The sequence below is a fragment of the Eleutherodactylus coqui genome, chromosome 7 (genome assembly GCF_035609145.1).
Source record: "Eleutherodactylus coqui strain aEleCoq1 chromosome 7, aEleCoq1.hap1, whole genome shotgun sequence".
Lineage (NCBI taxonomy): Eukaryota > Metazoa > Chordata > Amphibia > Anura > Eleutherodactylidae > Eleutherodactylus > Eleutherodactylus coqui.
In genome coordinates, this window is record NC_089843.1 from 65,103,529 (window position 1) to 65,123,921 (window position 20,393).

The 20,393-nt window shown below is 44.0% G+C and overlaps 1 protein-coding gene across 3 annotated transcripts in view; it reads left to right on the forward strand.

The window, feature by feature from the left end:
- Positions 1-7,529: 7,529 nt before the first annotated feature.
- RBM47 (RNA binding motif protein 47) overlaps positions 7,530-20,393 on the forward strand; it is a 116,866-nt gene continuing 104,002 nt past the window's right edge. The window contains exon 1 of one of the 3 annotated variants that reach the window (XM_066573164.1): positions 7,530-8,161. The gene's annotated coding sequence lies outside the window, so the exon portion shown is untranslated. The remainder of the gene's footprint in view (positions 8,162-20,393) is intronic. The other 2 variants (XM_066573159.1, XM_066573165.1) reach the window with 2 other exon arrangements.

Sequence of the window (20,393 nt, forward strand, 5' to 3'; positions counted from 1 at the left end):
GACCATGGGGCACTCCCACCATATGTGGAGCATCGAGCCCATTCCCATGTGGTACCGCTAACAAGTGTTCGGGGACAACGGGAAGAAGGAATGTAGCCTCTCCGGTGTCATACCATCTTGACAAAATCTTAAAGTTTAACTCTTGTAGCCTACTGGCCACCGACATCTTGTGGGTGTGTTGGAATGCTTTGTCCCAGAGCTCCCCGGGGAAGGACTGGCCAAAGACCTCCTCCCACGCAATTATCCACCTGGGGGTGTGACCGTCAAGTCGCTCCTCCAATAGCTGATTGTAGAGCAATGACACAGTATGTCTAGGCGTCTCCTCCGAACAACACAGTTTCTCAAAAGGGGTGAGATTTAGATTCCAACCCTGGTCAGGTTTCACCTTTCCCAGGTAGCTGCGGACCTGTAGGTATTGCATCCATGAGCCCGGGGGAATTTCCGGAGTCCCCTGCAGGCTTGTCATGTCGCACAAGCCCTGGGAATCTAACACCTCCCTGCCCTGGCTTCCGTTGCGGGTGACAAGAATCCCAGGCTACGAGTGCTCAAAGTTGCCAGGATTTGTGGGTTTCCAACCAGTGGGGTGAGGGGCCCCAGGACACATATCCTGCATCACCCCCTCCAGGCCCCCAGGAGAGTGATCATCAGGGTTGAGGCTTCGGCTTTCTTCCAGTTGACCCCTTTCGGGATCCAAAACGCCCCTCTTGATCCAAAGATGTTGTTCTCATTTTCGATTTGTACCCAGAGTTTATCTAACCTATGGTGGTATAGATCCAATATGAGGGTTCCGATTGTTGTTTTGTGATAAAGATGGAAGTCGGGGAGACCCACTCCACCTTTTATCTTTTGTTTGGTTAGGCTTTTATGACTGAGCCTTTTGGAGCCCCCCTTCCATATATAGCAGAGTATTAGACTTCGCAGTCTATCAAAGAAGGTTCTTGGGGGGTTGCACGGTGCAGTCTGAAAGATGTATAAAAGCCTTGGGAGAACATCCATCTTGACTGCGCTCATTCTGCCGAACCATGATAGCAACCCTCCTGCCCAACCCTCCAGATCTTTTTTCAGGGTCGATAGGAGGGGTTTGTAATTTAATTTGAATATCTGGGTTAGGTCGGTCGGGATCTGGATTCCCAGGTCTTTGAATGAGTCGTGCCTCCATAGGAATGGGAAGGGCGTGGCCATGTTTTCAGCTTCTCGTCGTGGGATGGTGACGTTAAGAACTACGGACTTTTGGGCGTCAAAAGCAGCAAACTCCTGCATGATATTAGGGAGGCCTATATGGGGTTTGGTGACGTACACCAGGAGGTCATCCGCATAAAGTGATATTTTGTGTTCTTCCCCTCCAACCTGCATCCCACGTATTGTTGGGTTATTTCTAATGGCATTAGCGAGTGTTTCCATTACTAGTATGTATAAAGTAGGGGACAGGGAACACCCCTGTCGTGTGCCATTTTTGATCTCAAAAGGGGTTGACAAATAGCTATTGACCCTGACTTGTGCCGAGGGGCGGTGGTAGAGAGCCATTATCCAGGGTAGTGCTCTGGGACCAAGTCCCACCTTTCCAAGGGTCGCTTCCAAGAACTTCCATCTGATTCTGTTGAACGCTTTTTCAGCGTCGACAGATAACAGGCATAGTGGAGAACCTTTTTTCTTCGCCCGGTCGATCAGGGACAGGGTCTTGATGGAATTGTCCCTTGCCTCTCTCCCAAGAACAAAGCCCACTTGATCCCCGTGGATGATTCGGGGGATCGCGGGGTTCAATCTAGTTGCTATTATTTTTGAGATCACAGTTAATGAGTGATATCGGTCGGTAGTTGCCACACGACAGGGGGTCCTTTCCTGGTTTGGGTATCAGGACGATGTGTGCCTGGAGGGCCTGGGGTGGGAAGGGGCAGCCCCGGGAAACCGCATTGAAGGCCTGTAGCAGCAAGTCTGCAATCAGGCCCCGCATGTTTTATAAAATCTTGGGGAGTACCCGTCCAGGCCCGGGCTTTTCCCCGGTTTGATTTCTGATAGTGCCTGTGCAAGCTCCTCTGGTTCGAAGTCCCTGTCCAGTCCCTCGGATTCTTCTGGTGAAAGATATCTCGGGGTGTGGAGGTCGAGGTAGTCTGACAGTGTTTGTGTGTGTTGGGTTTCCGCCTCGGCCCGGGTTTCTGGTATGTTGTATAAGTTGGAGTAGAATGATCGGAATACAACAGGTTCATTTTAATGTCTCTCATTAACTCTTGCATTGACCCGACACCCTAATCATTCCCTCCAGCTAAATGTCAGGTGCTCGGTATAGTCCTGCCTAGTACTACACTTCCAGTAACAGCCAATTTCACAAAAGACCCTACACCTCCAGCCATCTTATCTGCACCTCTAGCAAACCAAATTGACATCCAGCTGGTTGTGCATCTGCTCTCACTCCGCACCAATGCACATAGGTGTGACCACAATAAAGAAAGGACCAATTCCTGGAACAAAATAAATGGTAAAATAGAATCAAAATGAGCAATACGAGGCACCATTAAAACTTTTAACAGTGCAACAGCCTGTTATAACATACAAGAAGACTGCAATGCCTTACATGTATATGTTTATTGAACTTGTGTATTACACTCAAGTTGGTTGAGTACAAAAAAAATGGAGCATGTTATCATTTCCATAAAAAATATTGGAATAAAATTTAACAGTGCAGATATTCAAATAGCTGTACCCACCAATGGAATTAAACTAAAAGGGAGGAGACACAGATTAGATATTAGAAAAAAACTTTCTGACAGTGGAGGGTGATCAATGAGTGGAACAGGTTACCACGGGAGGTGGTAAATTCTCCTTCAATGGAAGTGTTCAAACAAAGGCTGGACAGACATCTGTCTGGGATGATTTAGTGAATTCTGCACTGAGCAGGGGGTTGGACCCGATGACCCCGGAAGTTCCTTCCAATTCTACCATTCTATGATTCTATTACCTCAGAACATACCACACACTTGATAAGTCTTCTCTATGTGGAGAATGTACAGCTTGAATTTTGCTAATTCCTGCGCCCAATGTTTCTAACTCTGGCACCAGACTCCAACGAGTTGCTTCCATTGCTGTCCTAAACTCCATAACCTTAAACCCAAGTTCTCATAAACATCTCCTATAAATTAAATTAAAAAAACTGATATTTTGGCAAACTTCCTGTTTTCTTACACTAACAAGGGGACCACACCTCTCTGGCTGCCAAATACTCCCACAAAGGCCGAATGGGACACCTAACAGACCCATCCCGCGACTTATCAGTCTTGGAGCACTTTAGAAAGCACTGTACTGCTGAGCCACAAAGCTGAACACCTGTAAACAATAATCTCCCAACCTTTGACTGGCTCACCGCCACTAGCTCTAAATTACAAAATGCCCCTAAGAATGCTAACAACATAGCCAACCAAAACAACACTTCCACAAAACTATTAAAGCATATGTCCCCCAATTTTTCACCCAACTGCAATAATGGAAATGATACTGGCCTCCTAGAATCCCTACCAATGCTGCTCCGAGTAAAATGTTTCATGGCCTGTCTTACCAAACAGAACTTTGTGGCATCGATTGTATTCCTCGATTTAAACCAGAATGCCAATGCCACTAATTTTCTTCCCATTCCGGATGGCAAAACTCCCTAGCTAAATTCTCTTCCCATACCTCCATGCCCTCCATGCTACACTTCAACTCTTCCCACAAATCCTCCCATTACTGTCATATGTTAGTATAATACTTCCAGGTGGTTTTACTCATGGACCACCATATTAAAGTCAGAGCCGTAGCTACACCAGCTTCTTTTGCTACCATTAAGGGAAAATTTAAGAAGCACCAAATTGGGCACCAGGCCAGCGTCTCTCCAAGTGCTAGACCATCTCTCTGTACACTATTGGTATTGCAGGTATGCACAAAAAACCATGCGAACCTGCTGCACCTGTGTACAACTCATGATCAACATTGGACATGGGACCTTCTAAAAACAGTCACCTACCAACTACTGTATATCCTGTCAAAAACATTCCCAAACCACCAAATCATCCTTCAATGAAGCATTCAACCAGACAAAATGATGTGGGGACCGCGGTCCTGCTGTTGCCAACCCCCACCAAAATATATGCCTCCTGTAAAAGGGCTGACCTGCCCTTCTAAATGCAACAATGAGGCACATTCAAAACTGTCTTTGTGATCTCAGCGCAAGGAAGGGTGCACCGCCTACTGCTAGTTTAAATGCTCATCATAGCTGAGCCATGCATTACCTCCATATACCCTGTATGCTTCACTAATAGTCTAAATAGTAAAACAGCGCCAAAAAGTTTTCCAGCATCTATTCACTCACCAGGATGGTGAATGCCTGTAACCAGTTAAAGAACAAACGAGTCATAAGCCTATTCCTCCTGTATTCTTTGTCTTCCTCCTCCTTCTTATGCTCATCTGGTTTTACCTTGTCTAAATTAAATATTTCTATCAGTAAGAGAAAAAATATTTGTATGTTTGTCTTTCCATGTTTACTCTCACCTTTGCTTTTAGGTATGCACCCAAGGGGCCCTCAAGTCAAACGTACACCTCCCCTTTTGCTGAATCCACCAAATGCACTTCTTCCATTTTCCTTGTCGCCAATGCCACTCCTGACATTGATGTAGAGCGGCCTTCCCAATTAGCACTGCTGTCTCCAATCGCTCTACTCAAACCCATTGATACCTGTGCCCCCGCCATCACTACCCGATGTTCAGTCCCTGATGTTGAGGCTCCCTATACACATAGGGGATGCTTAGGCTCCACATACACTTAACAAGGTTGCTGACTTCCCAAGTACATTGCATGAAAATAACTCTTTCCTGCCCTCTCCAAAAACACTGCATATTTTTAACACTAACCCCCCCTCCGCCACACAACTCCACATTAGACATGGTGGACAACTGATCCGGCTGTTGCTGGGATCAGACCCCAATGGTTGTCAACCCAGAAGCTCCTGTCGTCCCTCCTATGGAGATGTGGTGATGTGGGCCTTAGTGCCTGTAGAGGGCGATGCACGGATGCTGGCCCTGGTGATTACTAGCAGTCAATTGCACCACCCTTGGCTTGTCAGAGCAGTGCACAGCCATGGATCTTATTGCAGGAAGAGGGTAAAAACCTCCTTCCCATCTATGCTCCTGGATGTTTTTGACATGCTAAACCTTGGGGGGGGGGGGGCAAACCCTGAGGCACTATGCCTCATCTTCATCAGACAGGACTTATGACTGCAAACATGGAAACTGTTGTACCGCTTCAGGTGCAAAAGCAGCCATGGACACTACCCAAGACTGAGTATTTGTGGTTCACACTGCTCTATCCTCTGTTCTTCCTCCTTCCTAAGAGCCTGGTTGCCTCGCGGGAAATGCCAATCCATCTGGGGTCTAGACAGCCAAGCCACTCCCCCACTTGGCATATCAGCATGGGAGTTGAGCATATAAGGCGATGTTCTGTGCTGTCCTAGGGGCCTTATGCTAGAGAACCTGGGTGGTGAACCAGGCCAAACTATGGGATTCCACTCTGCCAACAGCGGGGAGAGAAGACCACTTAGTGTTTGCACCAAAGGAGGTCTGCAGGAGCTACTCGGTCGTCAACTGATCTGCGAACTTACTGGTCTGGTGGCCTGGACCTCCTTGAACATGACCTGGATGTGTCTTTGGAGAAAGCAGGCAATTCTTGATCTGCTCAGAGTGCCACCCATGGCACCATTGTTTACCATAGATCACATCCTGAATAACAAGGCTACCACATCTTCCATGCTATAGGTTAGGGCCCTTTTACACATTAGCATTCGTCATTCAAATTGTGCAGGCATTTACACTGAACGAGTTATCATTCAAATTCCCATGATCCAGTGAGAATATGAACAATAATTATAATTGTTTTGTGTAAAAAGACCCTTAGACCCCATTACACTGACAAATGATCGCTCAAAAGTTGCTCAAACGAGAGTTTGACTGACAGTTTTGAGCGATCACCTTTGCATGGTCTATAATAGCTAAGAAGCTACTAAAGAGCTATGCAGGCAGAGCAGGACACCGCTGCTATCACTCAGCGAACAATACAGCTGTTCTGCATAAGCAAACAGCTGTATTGTTCTCTGCGATTACAGCTCACGTCCCACTGTGAACTACCAGCAGGACACGGGCTGTAAGAATACTATCAGCGCTGCCAACTGTGATAACAGCCTGCACTGCCGATAAGAGTTCATCGCTCAATTCAAGAAAACTAGAATTGAGCGAGGAACGACTCGTACACGAAAACTGCATGATGTCCGTGCATTTAGACACAACCGTTAGCACTGAAAAGACGGCTTTGAGTAATTTTGAGCGAGACACGTTGGGTCTAAATGGGCCTTTACATGCACAACAAATCTCCTTTTACCAAAAGAAGCCTTCCTCCCAAGCTCCTCCTTAATTTCCCTGCTTGTATACTCCTCCTAGCCTTACTCCACCCCCTTTCACCGTTAGCCTTACTCCACCCCCAGAATTGTAGCACTGTGATTGGCTGCAATTGATAAAACCTGCTGACAGTTTCCTTTTAAATCTTGAGAAGCTTGCATCCCAGCTACCTATGCTTCACACTGCTGCCCCTGTCATGTGCCTCACCCTGCTATACCTGTGGCTATGCTCTAGGGGCTATGCTCTTTCTTTATATTTTATCCAATGTACTTCAGAACTACATGGCTTCAGAACAGTTCTACCCTTTCTGTCGGGACGAGTGATGAGACTACGTGCTGGAATTTCCTTGTCTTTAAGGCCATATTTTATATTTGTATACTCTCATTGTCTTTATTATGTCTATACTGGCCACATTTATCATTCTGTGAAATTAAACAGACAGTGGAGTAATCTAAGGCCAGGGTTCGGCTCCGACATACTCTGTAAATCCGATTATTTTTTTTTTTCATTCAAGAGCTTATTGTTTTGTGTTCATATCTCTTCCCTGACTGTTAACTGACTCTGTTTACTATAAACGGTGTCTGTGTGTTTTAGCTAAGCATGCAATGAGGTTTGTCACTTGCTTCACCCCTGAAATATCTTTGTGCCCTTATTGTGCTGGGAGAAGTAAAAACAGCGTTTGGCTCAGTAGATCTGGGCATGGTTAAAACTAGGCTTGGCAGTGGTAGAACTGGTTTGACCTCCTGTTTTCTCTCCCTCGTTTCCATTTTGTATAGGATCTATAAATGAAACTTTAAGGTACAGAATTGAATTGGCCGTAACGTTAGTCGCCCCATGGTATTGTCACCGGTGGGCATCACCTGTATGGCTTGAGCTTCGGTTGTGTAAGCATGACCTACTATTAGATTATGGAAGTTTGGTAAATGCTAAGAAAAGGAAACAGGTGCCTTGACAGCAAAAAAAAAAACTAAACAAGTTAAACTATGCATGAAGCGTAGACGGTAAAATATGGAACTCCCTCCGTCAGTAGCTAAGACGAACCCAAATGAGCACACTATGATCAATTTTTCCTTTGTAGTAAAAGGTATCTGGAGAGGAATGTTGTACTGGCCCATGGCCAGTAAGGGCTCACTGAGCAGGATAAGATTTCAGTTTGGATGTGCGGGAAGTTGCTTGTGTTAGTTGGAAGTTTAGATTCTGGTTTGGTGAGTTTAAGGGCAGGGAGTATACCAGCGAGAGACGGGCTTTTCACTGCAAGGGAGCAGAGTGAAACCGATAAGACTGCCCCAGCCAACCTCAAGAGCCTGACTCTTAATACTACTTTTTTGCTTTTCTTTATAAAGAGTGGGCATTCGGTATGCCTTACGAGGATCATATACCTCTAATGATTTCCGTCTACTCAGGCTTTTATTAATTAAACACATCCTTCCATCTGCAGCCCTCTTTAAAATATTGGAATGTGCAGCGTTTGGGCAGGGAGGATTTGAGATTAGTGGAAACCTGCTAATTGAGAAAAAAAGTTTTCTTCGCTGTGCATTTTTCCGGGTTCTCAGAAGGAAAGAAAAAAAATTAAGAGGGTGAAGACTGAAGTGAGCGTTCAGGCTAGAGGGTTTGGTTGCTATCAACGACAGGAGGTGCTCCGAGATCTTTCTCCTGCAAGGAAAGCAGGAGATGCAGTAGTTTTTCGAGTCGCGCAGAGTGCAGGTTTATAGCACAAGGAAGCAACTTGGCCTGCAGAAACACGAAACCAGGTAAGTGTTCAACTTGAGTAAACGTGTTTATTGCAGATCATCAGTGAATAGAACAGTGCTTGCCCCAACATACTGTGCTAAGAAAGTTAAATATTACTTTTTGTACACTTTGACTATCTTGTGACATGCCGATGTTTTGCAAGGGGTTTATATTAAGGAATATTTTATTGTCCCGGTCTTCACTTATTGTACCAGTATATAGCAGGTAAACACGTGTTGCCATATGTTTAAAGGCTACTTTAGTGACAGATGATGTTTTCACATTAGGATCCCTGATGCTGTAGAGTATTCGTACCTAAAATTTTTGGACCGGAATTGCTTATTTTTGGGAATGTTCAGAAGTGAGACTTCTGCTAGAGACGGCGTAGCATATTAAACAGATTCTGGGGCACAGATAATAAAATTGGTGCTGAAAATGGCACATAGGCTTTCATCGGGATTGACCATTTACAATTTGGGGGTTTGGTTTTATCTGTCAAATGTCAGCACCAAGTATATATAAATACGGGAAACCAAAATCAGCCTATGCCATTTAGGGGTGCACAAGCAAATGGGTACAGGTGCAACATTTACAGCAATTTTATGACACATTGACATGCATCAAATCTACTTATAAGCCTATGACAGGTTAAGGAATTTAGCACACATCTGGTATATTTCGCCCCATTTTTAAAGTTGGCCCTTTTTCCCCATGTGCTCCATTGTTTTATGAAATACGAAGTTAACTTTTTTTTAGGGCTTTTTAAATAGTGGGGAATTGTATTTACTTTAGGTATTTTCATACACCCTTTATTGACCATTCTGTGCTATGTAGCATGCGGTCAGTGTATTGCTTACTGCATAAGTAGCATGTCCTTGAAATTGGGCAGATATGCCCTTATGACCAATACCTTTCCCCAGTTGTTATGTTATGCTGTCGATAAAAAGGTTCTCTTCTACATGTTGGCATCTAAGTTGTCTGGGATCTCTCTAGAAAACCCACTCATTCACCTGTTACCATAGACTTGGTATGAATATCCCACCCAGCAGGTGTAACTGTGTTAAAGGGAATTTTCTGCCCTGTCCTTATACCTACTTCCTGGAGTTTACATGTAAATTACCTGCATGCCACATCATCTTGTACCCATTGAAAGGGAAAGTACTTGACATGTTATGAGTGAATCTATTCATGCCAGAGCAAGGAGCTTACAGTTCTAATACCTGATTTGATACTTTTTAATGCTTATTGCTGTTTGAAAGAACACAGATTGTTCAATAGAATTATACAATATTACTGGTTAGATCCATCCACTACCCGGAGGTTGTCATGGGAAAGATTTATTTGCAAATCGCATTTCTCTGGTGGCCTCTTATTGCATAATGTATGATTTTTAGGTTGGTTTATTGTCACAGAACTAAGGAAGCATTGGGCAAAGAAGTATACTATCCTACCAAAAGTATTGGGACGCCCCTATCAGTAGAATCAATTGTGTCTTCTTAGCATGTCACGTGCCCTAAACCATGCTACATAAGATGCTGACCCTTGAGGTTTCAGCCATAGTTTTTTGATGGGTACTGCGCGCTATTGGATATACCATGGGTTATGCCGTTGCACACAAGCCGTCCATCACAAAGTGCAATGTATCGTGTCATCTACAATGGTACAATGAGCATCATCATTGGACAGTTGAGCAATGAGAGAACGTTCAATGGAGGAATCATACTAGTCCATCTTTAAATCAGATCGATGTACCTGAGTGTACTGTGCCAATAGTACGGTTGAGGTTATGTTATGGTCTGGGGAAAGTTTTACGTGGCATGGTCTCGGTCCGTTGGTTGTAGTGACAAGAACCGTGGACACACAGGTGTACCCTGACATTCTAGACAATAATGTGCTGCTGACAATGTGGAAATGCTCTGAAAACGGTCAGCAATACTTCCAACAAGACAACACGCCTTGTCACACATCCAACACCGTTTTAGGTTTGAGGACATGGATGTTCCACGATTGGACTGCCTACACAGAGTCCTGACCTGAAAAGCAGATTTATCTAGATGTTATGGTCCTTTATACCGTTTATCAGCCTGTACTTTCCCCCCAACACTTGTCCGCTAGACAATCAGACCGTGTAAAGGCCCATTTACACCAGTCGATGATCGCTAAAAAAAAAAAATCGCTAATCGGCAATCATTTTAGCAATAATCGGTGCGTGTAAATGTGCGCCCATGGTGCGCTTTTCGGGCATCGGCTGGCTGATCGTTAAATTCAGTCCAACCTAAAAATCGTCCTTCACTCTTATCAGAAGTTCTCCACGGGGAGTGCTGATAGCATTCTTTCCCCGTGGAGAACAAAGGATCTGAGCGCAGATAATAGCCTTGGGCTATTAACTGCATTCAGCGAAGGCTTCATTTGCGCACCTAATTGGTACTTAAGTAGCGATCTTTGAGCGATCATCTGCTGGTGTAAATGGGCCTTAAAAGGACTTACGATTAGTCAACAAATGAGCAAACGAGCAGCTCGTTTTATTGGCTGATCTTCAGTTTCAACGAGCTTAAAATACTGGCTGATTGGCTGTACTGTACATCTTCCCATGTGAACAGGGATGTACAACCAGCCTATGGTGATGAACAATGATATTTATGACCATTTGTCCTATGTGAATGAAAATGAAATGAGCGCCGATCAACATGTGTTTTGATTGGCATTTGTTAGACTGGCCTAAGAAATTGATTGCCTAAAAGGACACTTAGTTGGTGTGGAACATCAGACTCATTAACAGAACACTTGTTCTCAGCTATCTCTAGTAGTCCCACTGAACTGAATGGAGCAGTAGTGAGTGCACACATGACCACCTCTCCATTTATTCGGGGATCTTTGAGAGTTCCATTCTGGTGATTGGTGGAGGTCTCCATAGTCAGAGCCACCACCAATCAGACTTATCGCATATTCTGTGGTTAAACTTGCTTTGCGGGATGAAACCTTTAAATGTCAACTTTTATAAATTGGAGATTCCAGAAATTATCTGGTATTAGAATGTACTTTTTTCATGGCACCATTGAGCTTTGCATTTGGGTACAGGATTCTGTAAATGTTGATATGTAGTAATCAGTTACTCTTTGACCTCCCTACCTCTAGTTCTTCATGTAAGACAACACATGGAGGAAAGAGTGTTTGTATTTTCATATCTACTTTCTCTCCCAGTCCCAATTAGAACCAAATTATTCCAATATATTCATATCTGAATGGCTCTATAGCACAGGAGGTAAGAGCCCTCCTATGTAGTAGGGACAAGTCACTTATGTGGAGCACAGGTTTGCTGCAGATAGGATGCTACCTACAACCAGTCATGTGTCTGCTGTAAATGGGGGCTTCTTAATTGCATGTTTCAGTACATTTTCGATGTAAAAGGCCATGTCCACACAGAACAGATTTGCCAAAGATTTGCAATACAAACCCAACACACGGAAAATTAGCAGTATTTACAGTAGACGAGATTTCCAAAATTTGTTCCATACGCTGCAGAAAATATCCACACAAAACCTGTACAGAAATTGACATGCGATGCGGATTTCAAATCCACAACATGGCAATTATAGCACCACATAAGCTGCTGAATTCGGCCAATACACTGTAATGAAGGGGCCGAAATCAAGAGTCACTCCGTATCAAATCCGCAACAGCAGCTGTGGATTTGATGCGGATTTTCTTCAGTAGAGAATCCACGTCTGTACTAAATCTATAGCTGTGGATTTGAAAAGCAGATTTTCCATACGGGAATGCTGCAGATCGTCCGTACCCAAAATTTATGCAAAATCTGCGGCAAATCCGCACAATGTGAACATAACCTAAAGGTTGTCCATTTATTCCACTCTCCTATTGGCTAGAACGAAAAGCTATATTTTTGACAACTCTCAAATCTGAAGGACTGTAGGCGCTCAATGAAAACACTCATTGCTCTGTAATGCCTTATTCCACAATTTGGTTAAAATGTAGCAAAAAACAATGAAAATTGTTGCACAATCCTTGCATCAATACAGCCTTATATAAGTCGTATTCTTGATTGGAATCTTAGATAGTAAGACTTTTTTTGACTCACAAGGACTTGTAATCTTGTATTATAGAAGTATTGCCTTTAGGAGAAATTGCCACTGAATGAAATTGGAGTCATACAGAAGTGCGGTGTGGCCCTATAGACTTCTGTGAGTGCTGGATTACGTCTCTTGACAATCCAGAGCTTAGATTTTCTTAGTATTGCCCTTTACATGAGACTGATTCCATTAGGAAATGGAAATTATTTTTCCACTGGGAATATTGTCACCACTATTGCAAATAGTGGGGCAGATTTATGTATAGTGTCTCCAATTTGGACAATTTAAAATTAGACCAAGTAAGGATAAGATGCACCAAATGTACCGTAGTAGTGCACGCTGGTGCTTCTTACAGACATGTCAGACACTTTTCTCTATTTTATACCACCCTTTGGTTGTCTTACAATAGACAAGTATCTTTTGCCAAAATAATAATACATATTTTTCACAACTTGAGCCATATTTTTACATTTTACACTGAAAAAGCCAAAATGCAATACCTGATAGTCTGCAAAGCAGACATGGTCGCCATAGGTATGATCACCATAAGGCAGGCACAATCGCCACCGGCACAATCGCCGCAGGGCAGGCGCAATGGCCATAAGCCTTAAAGATATGCAGTCAGCCATTGTTTCCTCAGCTGGTAATTAGTAATCAATGGACATAAAGAAAACTTTTTTCCATTATTTGTACTATCTAAACTGGAAAATGATTGTTCCGGTGGATTATCAGGTCTTTAATCATTGATTGCTACTGGTTGCCATGCACCGAGTGCGCCGTGGCATGGTCATATCCTACACTTATAAGAAAAAGACAAGCACCTCATCTGAAGTCTCCAAGGGCACCAATATTAAAGGGGTTTGCCAGGCAAAGACTATTGATGATCTATCCTCAAGATAAATCATCAATAGTTAATTACTGGGGGCCCGACACACGGCGATCAGCTGATTGCCCGGCCCGCTGTCAGTGCAGTGGACCAGATGTCGTCATCAGGGGCAAGAGTGGATGTGCCATAACGGGCTTCACACCCAATGAAATCAATGGGAGATGAAGCCGGCTATTAAACTTCTGGTACTTCCACCTCCAACCACAGGGTCAGATGCAGAAGTGTAATAGGAGGCTTCAGTTCCCATTGATTTCAATAGAAGTGAAGCTGGCTATGGCACTTCCGCTGCCTATCCTGATGACGATGTCCGGGAAGCACTGACAGTAGGCTGTATGATCAGCTGATCCCTTTAGATCCCAAACGGCGGGTCCCCACGGATTAACTACTGAGGAGCTATCCTGAAGAGATGACGGACTGCCTGTTTACACGGGCTGATTGTCGTCTGATTTTCCATGCCTGCACAATCCGAATAACGAATGAATTATCTTTCCTCATTCAGATTGTGCTGGCATTTACATTGAATGATTACCGTTGAGCTTCCCATGATCTAAACGATAGTGAGAGCCTAAATGATAATCGTTCAGTGTGAAAGGGCCCTAAGAGTGCTTTTTAGTACTTTAGTACTGTTACATGAGAAAGAAACTTTCCAGATTCAAAGCATGTTGTCTCATGTACTTGAATAAAGGATATTAAATACAGTCACTGTGTCTACCGTGTTTCCCCAAAAATAAGACAGTGTTTTATATTAATTTTTGTTCAAAAAGGTTTAACTTTTTTACATGTATAGCTGCCTGGACACTGTTTAAATTGACTTTTTAAATTAACTGTTAGCAGGGCTTAATTTTGGAGTAGGGCTTATATTTCAAGCATCCTCAAAAAGCCTGAAAAATCATTTTGCATCCTCTAAAATTCTGGAAAATCATGCTATGTCTTATTTTCAGGGAAACAGGGTAATCAATCATATCCGAACTTATATCATTCAGTGCTCCGTTCCTCTACAGCATAGTCCTCTCCTAGCAATTTATGAATGAATTGACAACTTGGTGTTACTATTCTCCTTGTCATTGAGTTTGGTGATGGCAGCAATGCAGTCTGGTATCAGAGGGTGTAGAGACACAATCCAACCAGTAACACGCAGCTGTCAATTTATTCATACATTTCTAGGAGGAACAATACAACTGTTATAAGACATGATGCTCCCCAATTGTTTCATGGGAAATATAATGCTATACTAAAACGGACATGTCAGGAGAGCCAATAGGTAATCTTAACAGCCATAAGCATAGCCAGTGCAAATGATGCATAAGTGCATAGAGATTTGGGTAAATGGGGCAATCTAGTTTTCACCAGATTGTCCCAAATTTATATGAAAAAACTACAAACTTCTTATGCAGGGAAGTAACTATAGGGGATGCAGGGGATGCAGTTGCACCCAGGTCCTCTAGGTCCCATAAGACCTATTTTCTCCATATAGGGAGCCTTGTAGTATGAATAAAGCATCATAGTTGGGGGGCCCTGCTAGATTTTGCATTGGGGCCCCAAATCTTCACATTACGCCTCTGGTATGGGTACAGATGGAGGGAGGGGGGCAGCTGAACTTTTGCACCCAGGCCCCTGAGCCCTTAGTTACGCCACTGCTTTACTGCCCTGTTATGTGAATATTTTACATTGTTTTGTAGGAACAGGTTGCACAACCATGATCTTCTTTGGTTATTGTGGTGCAATAAGTCCCACTATATGAGGCTGGCAGGATATGTTCAAGCATGTAGTTTTACAGCAGCAGTAGGGTCAGTATTCGCTATAACTGAGTTAATAGATAAGCAGTCTTGGAGTTAGGTAGGAAATTTTCAAATGTTGATCCAGGAATTATTCTGACTGCCACTATGGAGTCAAGAAGGATTTTTCTCCCCAAAATGGGGTAAATTGGCTTCTGCCTCATTTTTTGCCTTCCTCTGGATCAACAAGGGTGAGGGGAGGGTGGAAACAGGCTAAACTGGATGGACTTTTTTCAGCCTATATTACTATGTAGCTGGACATTATGCTTGTAGTACCCATGAAAGCTTTTTTTTACAGCTCTTTAAAAGGATTGTCTCATGAAGACAATCCCTATCCATATGGGCAACATAGTGGGAGGGGTTTTGAGCTGGGAACTCCCCTGAGGTTCTTCCTTTGAAAGACTTAAGCCATCCTTGTTTTATATGGTCAGCCATCAGCTTGTTGGGCAAGTAATACTATAATTCCATAGGCAGCGTCAGCTTTCCCAGGCAATAATAGCTCATCAATGATTTAGATTAAACATCCCCTTTAACTTTTACAGGAAAAAATGTATAGTTTATGGCAGCTTCTACTGCATTTAAAGGGGTTGTAGCGGAATTCCAAGTTATTCCTTATCTACAGGACAGGCGCTTACAAGACCTTCATACTCCTCCTCACTGCAGGGGGTTCAATCAGCCCACAGTGAGGAGGGCAGGGGACATGGGACCGCCATGTTCAGGATCGCTGTGGGTCTCAGTGGTTAGAACCCCCACTGATCAGCAAGTTTTCCCCTATCTTCTAAATAGGAGAAAACATGTAATTCTGGTACAACCCCTCGAAGATGAATCCGCATAGAAATTAGTCTTGAAGTGGTTATTCAAGCTTTAAAAACTGATGGCCTAGCCTCAGGATTAGGTCATTATTACCTGATCAGTGGGGGTCTTCCGTCTGGGATCCCTGCCGGTCAGTTGATTGAGGCCGGCTTCAAACGAGCAGATTTTTGCTGATGAATCAGCAGTTGGCATCCGTACAGAGGTTCCACAGCAAATACCTTTCATAACACGTTATGTAAACTCGCTTTTTCCTCTACACTTGCGGAAACGCATTGAGATGTGCGCAAGCAGAGCAAAAACCTGCAGCATGCTCTATTTTGCTGTGGACTCCGCACGGATGGCTTCCATTGTAGTCAATGGAAGACGTCTGACCTGCAGCCCATCCTCAGTTGACATTGCTGATAGGTCGTGAGTACCCGCATCATCACCTAGCGACGGCAGCGGAAAAACGCGTATTAGAAAAAAAAATCTGTACTGCGCATGACCGGCGGTGAGCGTCTGATCAACTGCAGTACAGCAAAAGCAGATACATGGGGCCACCGGCTGGGATCATAGCGGTGGGAAACCGCATGCAGAATCCGTCTCTGCCATGTGCTGCCAGCTTAAAGGGGTCACCACACTTGTGCCAGTGCTGCCTCCTCTTCACTGTGTACATCTGAGTACAATCCTGCGATTACTCACAATACTACAGTTTTTACAGCAGCCGGTCTGAAGTGATTGGCACAACATCTAAATTGTATAAGCAGACATTGAGTTAATTCCTCTTCAGATCCCTTGAGGTTTAGGAAGCGTATCGGTCCTATTAGCTATAAACAATGGGTTTCGATTTTTTTGGATGGAATGTTACAAGTTTCTTGGATTCATCTTGGATTTATTATGTAAATATATGAAGTCCTAAAAGAGAATCTCATGGAAAGACATAGCTGGTATCATGCACAGCCTGGTATTGGAGGAAGGGGAGTCAAAACTGTGCTGCGCAGACATGACAGATAAGGTCTTGTGGTGGACGATGTCCAAAAATAAGGCAAAGCCCCGTTCAGATGTTTTCTCATACTACACTAGTGAAGCAGTGGGATCATCTTGTAAACTGTGAATTCCTTTCCCAGCTGAGCATCGATGCAAACATGCATGGACTGACTTCATATACACATCAGGCGGTGAGTATTACCAGGATACAATATATTGGGGAGGTGCAACTGAATCCTTAAAGGTTTTTTGCTGACCTTTAATATTGATGATCAACTGAAAAATGAGGTTGAGAACTGCATCTCCTTTATGGTTTACCCAGGCGCAACCCTGTCCAGTCTACTGTCCACGTGAATGGGACTGATTGCAGTACCAGGCACAGCCACACTTGGGTGGAGGGGGTTAGAAATGGAATATATTAACTATAAGGTTTCTACTAATTATAACCAGATGGTGAAACATTTTCCATATTTCTAATCTGTTTTTATTTTCTGATTATAGATTTTGTTATTCTATTGTCTATACATGCTGGCTGCCTTCTTGCCCAAGCTGCATGTGACAGCATTTAGAGATATGCTTTACAGCAGCCTCATTGGCCATTAACACAATGGACAAGAGGGGACCCATTGACATCTATTCATTGATTGTACTAGGCATGTTCTGTACCCTGTGCTGAGTTCATTATGCAGGGAGGGGGAAGAGGTGAGCTGTGATAATCACCTATTGCGAATAATGGAGCCTGTTTTATCTATATAGAGGTTTATATTTGGCTATAATGTGTGTGTGTTGTCCGTGGAATACACAGATTTCCCTCACTGTTACCAAGTGAGGTGCACTACACAACAATGCTTATCATAAATGGTGATGGTGCTAATGCTATTTACAGCGGGCTCGTTAAGATGAATAATAAACGGGCAAATATTGTGCAGTGTAAACTGTCCTTAAAGGGAAGGTGTCGTCAGAAAATGACTGTCGCTCGGGCAGCCTGTCTGTATATAAATTTGGTGCATTTTACTACACTCAACATTTTAAAACTACCTTACATTACTTTAAAAGTCTGACATATGAAACACCAGCCTTAGGGCAGCTTGACCATATATCGGACGGGTTTTCATGCCTGGCCGATATACGGCGTCCCTCTCTGCAGGGGGAGGAGGCTGGAAGAGGCGGGAGCAGTACACTGAGCTCCCGCCCCCTATTTGCCCCCTCTCCGCCCATCACCACCTTTTGCAATGGGAGGGGCGTGGCTAAGTTCTGGGACTTGGTCCCGCCCCCATCCCGACCCTCCCATTGCAAGTAGTGCCTCTTCCAGCCTCCTCCCCCTGCACAGAGGGACACAGTATATCGGCCGGGCTTGAAAACCCTTGAAAACCCGTCTGATATATGGTCGTCTTCGAAATTCAAACCGATATCGCCGGTTCTAGGCCTCTTTCACACGGGCAATAGCAGTATCGCCGCAAGAAAATCACAGCGATATTGCATCCGTGTTCTGTGCGATATCACTGAGTTTTCTCGCGGTGATATTGTGATTTTGGGTTGCTACAAAGTTGCACAACTTTGTATCGCTCTTTTCCTGGAATTTTGAGGGGGGCTTGAAATATAAGCCTTAGCCCGATAATAAGCCCTGGCTACATAAAAAAAGACAATACATCACCTAAGAGGCGCTGTCTGCTTTGTCTCCTTCTGAAGCTCCGGAACACTTGTCTGTAGACTTTTGTCAGCACTTCCTGGTCAGGGGTTTCAAAAACCCGCCCCGAGGAAGTGCTGGCTCTGATTGATTCTCAAGCGCCGCCTCTCAGCCAATCCCTGCATCACTCAATAAACCAATCACAGCCATCACATTGAATGGCTGTGATTGGTTCATCGAGCACTGCAGTGATTGGTTCTCTAGCGCTGTGGTTCAGCCAATCAGAGCCAACGCTTCCTGGAGGCAGGATTTTTTAACCTCCTGACCAGTAAGCGGTGGCTGAAGAGTACAAACAAGTGCAACAAAAATGCTGGAGAAGTACGGTGGAGCGGACAGCGCCGGTTAGTTACGGTTGCCCGTGTGAAAAAGGCCTTACTATAGAAGTGATGCAGTCGCTGATCTGTCACTGCGTACGAGACAAAAAAAGAGAGTCCAGAGTATAAAAGGCAGTGATTGGCTGAGCCGCGGCGCTTGAAAACTATTCGATTGTTGGCTGCGTTTACGCTGAACGATTGTCATTTGTTTTTGCTCGTTTGAAGGATATTTTTGAACGATAATCGTTCCGTGTAAAAGTGTCTTTATATTATACAGTTTGCAGTGCCAACATAATGTTTACTGGGAGGGAGACAATCATGTTTAGAATCCGTTAAAGCTGTTATCTCATGAAGATGACCCTTCTTGCAGATGCAGCTCATCCCTCAGTCTCGCAAACTCCTGTCAATCAGCTGCCGTCATAGGAAGTTTTACCTGCCAGACATTTGTCATACATGCAGCTGCATTCTGGCAAAAGGTGCAGATTGAGCAACCCCTTTAAGAGCGTGTAAAGTAATAATAATGTGCATGTATAAATACAATGAGTTCAATACAAGCTGTGGCTGTAGTACCAACCCAGGCCTCTGCAGTGTTGACAGCGCTATTTGCTTCCAATGCTGTCCACGATGACAACGGCCCAGCAAACAGCTGATCTGCAGGGATCCCAAGCGGCGGACCCCCGTTGATCAATTGTTAATTAATATAGATGAGCGAGTATACTCGCTAAAGGCAATTGCTCGAGCGAGCATTGCCTTTAGCGAGTATCTCCCCCGCTCGAGACTGCAGAGGGAAGGAGTTTAGCAGCCACGCTTCTAAATCCCCTCCCACCTACGGCCGCTGCCATGGGCTCCCATAGGAGCCTGTACAGCAGCTGGACGTATTCCGGTCAAAACACAGATCCAGAACTATGTTTTGGGTCTGACGTATAAAGCCCAGCGCTATATTGGCCGGCTGGCATTTTTACGTCTCACAAATACGCCCATGTGATCTGATGCATTGGAATTCAATGCATCAGATCACAGTGCTTATCGGCCGTCCGTGAAAATGCCGGCCGATATGCGCTCATGTGAAAGAAGCGTAATGCAATAGCTTGGCTGACTACTGACAGCCAGGCTTCTGCTCTAACAGCCAGTAGCAGCGGAACTGCAGAACCTGAGTGCCACATCTGCTTACATTCCACAAGCAATAGCAACTGCAACATGTAAGCAGATAACAAATGGAGGGGGTTCCTTCTGTTACCCATCGGCACCACGCAACGTGATCGCAAAGTAACAATGAGTTCCCATGCTAGCTGGAAGCCTGACAAAGTCCTCCATGTCTGTCATGTAACTCAGCCTATTAGGCCCCGCCTCTTGTGGAGTCTAATACACTGCTGTCATAGGCTTAGTAGAATGCACTATATAAGTAATGCAGTGTACTATACTAGGTATCGAACAATTGCCGCTTGTGTCAAAAAGTTTAATATAAAGAAAAAAAATCCAGTTAAAAAAACGTGCATTTTTCCCCAGAATAAAAAATGGAAAAAAGCAACACCTGATAGGAATTACCACATTCATAATGATCCAGACAATGAAAATATGTTGTTTTTTATCTCCCATGGAAGAAGTTATAATATTAGTTTAAAAAAAGCACTGCTGGAATTGTTATTTTTTTTGTTTACCACCTAAACAATAAAAAGCAATCCAAAAGTCACATGTACCTCAGGGTGCATTCAGACGACTGTAT